This window comes from Tauraco erythrolophus, chromosome 10, assembly GCF_009769465.1.
Source record: "Tauraco erythrolophus isolate bTauEry1 chromosome 10, bTauEry1.pri, whole genome shotgun sequence".
In the NCBI taxonomy this organism is placed as follows: Eukaryota; Metazoa; Chordata; class Aves; order Musophagiformes; family Musophagidae; genus Tauraco; species Tauraco erythrolophus.
Window position 1 is genome coordinate 31,579,709 of NC_141474.1, and position 7,135 is coordinate 31,586,843.

Here is a 7,135-nt window from a genome sequence, read left to right on the forward strand (position 1 = left end):
CGACGTTCATTAATCTGAACACTGTTCTCGTCCAAAAATGCTCAGATTACTGACGTTCACTGCAATTTTCTTCCCCACGCTGCTATCAATAGCAGTCGTAATACCAACCTTGGAATATGCTAATTGCCTCAAACTGCCTTTAGGCAAATAAATATTTCTGTGATGCAAGACGAGGGAAAGGAGTTGGGTTTCTGAGTAGGTTAACTTGGACATTTTCCAGTCAGCAGATACGTATATGTCCTCATTCAGCTGTTTACAGATTTTCTGCTACAGGAATTTGGTAATGCCTTTTATGCCTATAGGTGGAAACTTAAGGCAAACTTGGGCACTCTGGGCTGTTCTTCAGCTGGTGAAGTCATCGTAGCTCAGCAGTAATCAAGAGCTCTTCCAGCTGACACCAGCTACTGCTTTGAGAATCTGTGAGCTGTCTTTGACCTCAGAGCTCAACTCCATCTGTAAAGTAGGCTTCATGGTTTGATGTATACATTAAAGGTATGAGGCAGTATTCCTTGTGAAATTAAAGGTTTGAGGAGCATCTTTTCAGTCTCTGAGAAAGTGAGAGCACGTCCTTGGAAGACGTGTTTGTACATAATGTAGATTTTAAGTAAATGCTAATTGCTAAATTGTGTTACTTTGTCTTCAGAATATCTTCGCTCAGCCTAAGAAAACAATCTCTAATACCTATGGAAACAGAATTGTTAACTTCTTATATACAACCATGTTTGTGCTGTTTGGTATCTGTGAAGTAATTCTGGATACCCACATACACAAAGTTAATTTAGGATTTTAGGAATTATTGTTTTTTCTCGTGCTCTCTCAGCACCAGCCACATAAATAGATCCAGAAGACAGCTAGTAAATTTAGAGGGAGCAGGCAGAGGAGACTCGGTTGTGTCTGGGTCAGCTGTGTTCAATGTCCTGGCTTCACCATGGTGGATTCCTCGGGATGCTGACAGAGCCCTGTACCCACGTCCTTCACTGTTCCTTCAGAAACAGAACATGTTCGCTGCTGTCACCTGCCATCTCCCCCGAGAAATCTCAGACTTGGTCAAAATGGACAAAAATTGTCATTCATCGCTCAAGTTTTTCCTGAGAGCTGTAAGTCAGTCAAGGATTAGAAATAGGCTGAACAAGATAAAGAATGCATGCGGTATTCCTTATAGTTTTATTCAATGCACTCCCAAACAACTTTGTGGTCCCATTTTTTTCCAAAACTGCGGAAACTGGAAGACCTGATGGTTTCGTTAAGCTAAATGGTTTTGGTGACACCATTGACTGGTAGACTGTTTTTAAAAAGTACGCTAGGTAAAAGTGCACTTAGTAAAGTTTACTTTAAATGTAAATCGCCAGCTTCTCTCTGCAAAAAGACACAGCAACTGGAACTTGTCCTTATCTATTGTTTCCTCCTGGCAGTATATAAAAATGACGAGGTTCCTCGTTTCAGCAAATGCTTCTTTCTGATTTCTGTAGCTTGCTGTTTGGGGTTTTTTTTCCCCTCTATTGGCTTTTGAGCTTTGCATCCTTAAGCGGAGCATCATAGGCGCTCATGAGTCACTGTACAGGAACTAAATGTCAAAGTTGAAATAAAGTTTACTGCCACAGTTGGTGTGAACAGTGTGACTGGTGGTGTGTCATTCTCATAGCATGGATGTCTGGGCAGGGGAAGGCTAGGTTGCCCCCCGCTTAGAGGAAAGCGTAATTTGACAGAGGTGTCACGAAAGCACGGCACCTTCTGCCTTGATGATCTTTAAAACGTACGTTTGAGGGATTCAAGAGACCTTGAAAACAAATGTGGTGACCTAAAAGGCTCTGCAGGGCACAGTGACGTCGGAGGAGTCAAGAGAGCCGCCTGTGTGCCACGGCGTGACTCTGCAGACATGCTCGCGCCCCGGCACCATGGCGTGTTTTCCCACAACAGCTGCGTGTGGATAGCTGAGGAGATCTCAAACTTGAGGTGCCATGCAGAAAGCAAGGCTCTCCTGGCTCTCTGCTGTGGCTGGAACAGTATGTGAAAATTGTCTGTCTCGGGTCCTCAGCTGACCTCCTCTTAACGGAAACCACTACAGCACTTAATGGGGAGAGCTAAAGGATCCTGATAGAAAACTCTGCCCTGCTCCTGTGTTAGGAAGTAACACTCGAGACACTTGTTTTGGCTCGTTCGCTGCCCTTATGTCACCCCTGCGATCGTGGGCTCCCCTTCTCGCAACTCATATTGTGGAAAACAGGAGAAGATGGAGGAGTCACGATGGCCTTGCTGATGACAGCAGAGACTGGGCTCTCTCTGCTGCTGACTTGCCTGGGTAGCTCGAGTAAACTGCTTCGGTGTGCTAAGATTCTGGTTTGTCTTCTGAAAACTGCGTGGGGGTTTTGTGAACCATCTTGAGATCAATGGCTGAAACCTGTTGTTTCACTATCAAGTGCTATGAAACATAAAAAGTTAAAGTATGAAAATTAAAAGCAAGAAGCAGAAACAAAAAAAGTTGTGATAATTCCTTGCTACTTAAATTGGGACTTCTTGGGATCAAGGATTATCCTTTCTGAACACTAAGCAAGTGTGAATGACAACTGTAAATAGTCAAGGATGGTTTAGGACCAAGGGTTTAGGCTAGGTTATGCCACTGTGATGGGAATAAAGCACCTTTGATTCCTAGGGCGTTAAAGGCACAAAACATCTTGTGGTTTGAATATTAGGTTTTTCTCTTTTCTTGTTTGGCTCTAAAGACTCGTTCTCGTTCAGTCGAACTCCAGGAATAAATAAAATAACTTGAAAAACCCCAACAACTGACAGAATGCCCTCCTGTTATTTTTAGGTCTTTTACGGAACTTTGTTTATAGAATGTTATTTATAGATTCTTGATATGCTACCAGCCAGCCTGCCTTGTTGGCTCTTTCAGAAGCCTCTGCCCTACTCTAGTACATAGCGGCACCCCTGTAAGTGTCAGCACTCCTCTGCAAAGTTGGCACTTCAGCAAGGACGTGCTAGGTACATGACCCAGCTCAGGAGGTACGTATTGTCCTACATAAAGTGCCAGTGCTCAGCCTGTTCCAGTTTTATTAATTCCCATTGCCTATATACAGCTTGAACATTATTATAGACAAGGATTCATTCTCCTCCTAATTTGTGCCTCCTGGTCATAGTCTGTAATACTTCCTAAGGACAGGAGAGAAAAACTGGGAGCAGTGCATTGTAGAAGCCTAAGTCTGTGGAATGAAATTCAGAGAAGGAAGGAGAATCATAGAATCATAGAATCATAGAATGGTTAGGGCTGGAAGGGACCTTCAAAGGTCATCTAGTCCAACCCCCCTGCAACAAACAGGGATATCTCCAACTAGATCAGGTTGCTCAGGGCCTTGTCCAACCTGGCCTTGAACGTCTCCAGGGATGGAGCATCCACCACCTCTCTGGGCAACCTGTTCCAGTGTTCTACCACTCTCATAGTAAAAAATTTTTTCCTAATATCCAACCTGAACCTACCTCCCTCTATTTTAAAACCATTACCCCTTGTCCTATCATAACTGGCCCTCCTGAACAGCCTCTCCCCATCTTTCCTGTAGGCCCCCTTGAGGTACTGGAAGACCGCTATAAGGTCACCCCGGAGCCTCCTCTTCTCCAGGCTGAACAGCCCCAACTCTTTCAGCCTGTCCTCATAGGAAAGGTGCTCCAGCCCTCTTATCATCTTCGTGGCCCTCCTCTGGACCCTCTCCAACTGGTCCATGTCCTTCTTATGTTGGGGGCTCCAGAACTGGACGCAGTACTCCAAGTGAGGTCTCACAAGGGCAGAGTAGAGGGGGAGAGTCGTCTGTTTCTACAGTTCCCCAAACCAAAGTGAATTAACCAAATCCTTTTAAATAGGAAGGAGACAGGGTAGGACTCGTGGTTGGGAAGCACCTCGGAAGCACTTGGAGGATGCAAATGGTAGAGGACTGTGATTCTGAAATGCGTTCCAAATCTGGTCCTTCCAAAGATCAGCCGTGGTTGCGCTTTGTGTAATGGTTGGCTGCTGCTTGCTGGGACCAGGCTTGGGCCAAATGCCCCTGGTCTCAGAGAGCACGTAAGGTGCCAGGTCAGAGTCTAAGCATTGCTGACTTGCAGCAGCTGCAGCATGGCTTGGATACTGTCAGGATATTCTGCCTTGCTGTCAGACTCTGAATGTCACATTGACTCTTTGGGCACTTCTGGCCTAAAAGAGCAAGGGAGTGCTGCTGGGACTGAGTCCTTTCCATCGACTCAGCAAGAGTCAGCTGTCCTGATACCTCAAAGGCTGGAAGAGCCATGGCTAATGGTAACAGGGGTTAGGTCCAGCTGAAGGAGGCACGTGTAAGAAGCAACTTTTCCCAAAACTTGAGAAAAGGTCAAAGCACGTGGAGCTGACATTCTGGGACAGTCTTACTGCTCGTAACTCATGTAACTCTATCCGTATGAAGCCATTCCCAGCTTTCAGCTCCTTTCCAGGAGAAAGTGAAACCGTTTAAACTTTGAGAAAATACCTGGACATCACATTTACCTTACTGTAGACCACTTACACTTTCACCTCTGTCTCATCAGACCCTAAGAGTAACTAATTTTTGTCTCCGAAGTCTTGATATCTCTCCAAGCTGTGCTCTTATTGCTTTTGGACCTCCAACTCTTGTGAGTCATATCTGCAAATTACATGAGTCGGGTTTCAGTGGTGACCATCTCAAATTGGCTGGCCATTTAAGGTGGAAAAATTCACCATTAGTTCATGTGTTCTTTTGGTCTGTAGTCTTTGTGTTGTGAGCCTTTGCCGTTTCTCTTTTCTCTTATTTTTTAAAGTATAACAACATTCAATTTAAGTTTGCATTCAGGATCGATGTAAGGAAAACTTTGCTCTGCAGGCCTCGGAGGCATTATTAACTTAAAGATGTCCTTAAAACAGAAAAATGAGTTTCAAGTTCTCTGATTTACTTAAAATCAGTGGAGTTTGCAGGTAACAAATAATACGAGGAGCCTGAGCAGCCTTGGCAAGCTGAAGGGCATCAGGCCAGCGTGGCTGTGCTGAGCGGGGACGATGAGTATTGACAGGCACAAGCTGGAGGAAGCGTGTAGGTGCCTCCAGCAGGGACACCGAGACAAGATGCACTTGCCATGCGGAAGGTAGCACAGGAAACATGACGTTTCCCGGAGCAGCGGCGGAGAATGGCAAAGAGTGTCCTCTATGAGCTCAAATTTACAAACAGGAAAGCACTTTGTCAGCTGCAGCGTCAGACAGAATGAGGATTGTGGGTTTGTGCATTCAAAACCAAACCTCGTTACATTGGCGAGCAGCTGCTCGTGCTAATGCAAAGAGTTCTTCCAAACTGGAAGAGAGGGGATTTGCACCGTGCTGCAAACAGCGGTGAGCTCCTGCTGCTCCCTTCCCTTCCCTTCCCTTCCCTTCCCTTCCCTTCCCTTCCCTTCCCTTCCCTTCCCTTCCCTTCCCTTCCCTTCCCTTCCCTTCCCTTCCCTTCCCTTCCCTTCCCTTCCCTTCCCTTCCCTTCCCTTCCCTTCCCTTCCCTTCCCTTCCCTTCCCTTCCCTTCCCTTCCCTTCCCTTCCCTTCCCTTCCCTTCCCTTCCCTTCCCTTCCCTTCCCTTCCCTTCCCTTCCCTTCCCTTCCCTTCCCTTCCCTTCCCTTCCCTTCCCTTCCCTTCCCTTCCGCAGCGAGCCATTGTGCTGCGCTCCACGTTTGCTGCTGCAGAGCAGACAGGGCACTGCTCGCGCTGCCCGTCTGCGAGATGGGAACGTAACATAAAACAGCTATTCAAAGGCTGCTGCTGTCTTGCCAGTGATTTATGGTACGCAGGAAAGATTCTGATGTGTCATGCTGCAGGGGCAAAGGAAAGCGGGACCGGGGTCATGAACAAAAAGGAATTTGCTTATCCAATTTCCGTCTCTTTCTGAGTTTGATTGGAACTCGCAGTTGTCAGGCTGTGTTTAAGTCTCGTCTTTGCCAATGCCTCCTTAACTGCGGAAGGTCAAAACCAATTATTGTTTTGCCTCCAGGGACTTTTCTTCTTCAGAGAGAACTTACAGTGGATATTCTTTAAACCCTTTTCCTTCCAATTAAGGCAGCGAATTCCTTTTTTAGAGGGTTTTTCAGGGGGTGGGGGGACAGTAATCGGGAGACCGATAGATTTATCAATAGCCTTGAAAAACAAAGCCTGTGTGTCTCAGGAAGCTTGAAATCTAATTCCTTTCAATGACTTTGCTCACTCTGAACTTTAAATCTGTCATTTCATTACACCGGGAATGGAAAGCCCCTAATTTTCCCAGGCTACGGTTTTCCTCTGTTTTTTAACCCTCAAATACCATGTGGATCTATGCCTCTGAGTACCTGGTGTTTAAGTTTTTCCTGTAGATAAAAATGTTTAACTTCTCTTTTTGGTCAGAATTTACAGCTTTGTGGACTGGACGCAGTTGTGAGAGGCTGTACCTACGTCAATAGCTATAGTCTGACAAGGAATTAAGAAGTCTTCCAGATCTTCAGGGTGGAAAGGGGGAAGATCTTGAGATTTTTTACATTTTTTTTTCCCCTTTCCTTTCCATTATGGATAAACTTGTTTTCAGTTTTATAGACAATATCTCCTTCTGCTCCAATCCATTGAGACCCACTAAAGCCTGGGTCAGCAGTTGGCTTTTTTTTTAATTCACATATGTATCATGGACTGCTGTCATTATTCTTTTGCCCACTGTGGGGGTTAAATATACTGTTTCCCCTATATTTTGAATGTGCCATTTGTTGTGGGAGAAGTAGCAGCAGAGCAGACAGAAAATAATGTCTCTTGAAAGAGAAAATCCAATTGTAAGGTCAGGGTAGAGAGGCTCCAGAAGGACAGTAGGTAGGGCAAGCGATACTTTGGTATTGCAATGGGTACAATAACGTTGCAAAAATAGTTTGTAATTGCTATTTGTATCAGGATGAACTGTGAAAACATAGTACTCGGTGAGGTGTAACCCCTACACTTCACCAGATACTTCTTTATTCTGTAATGTTTAGGTGGCTGAGATTGCATTGACTACACTGGCTGCTCCTACAAAAGTACTAGATGGTGCATAAAATTAGAGGAAGTCTGTTTTTCTGGAGCTGGGAGATTTAAGACCCTTGATTAAATGCTTTCACAGCTTCACTGAAGAATTG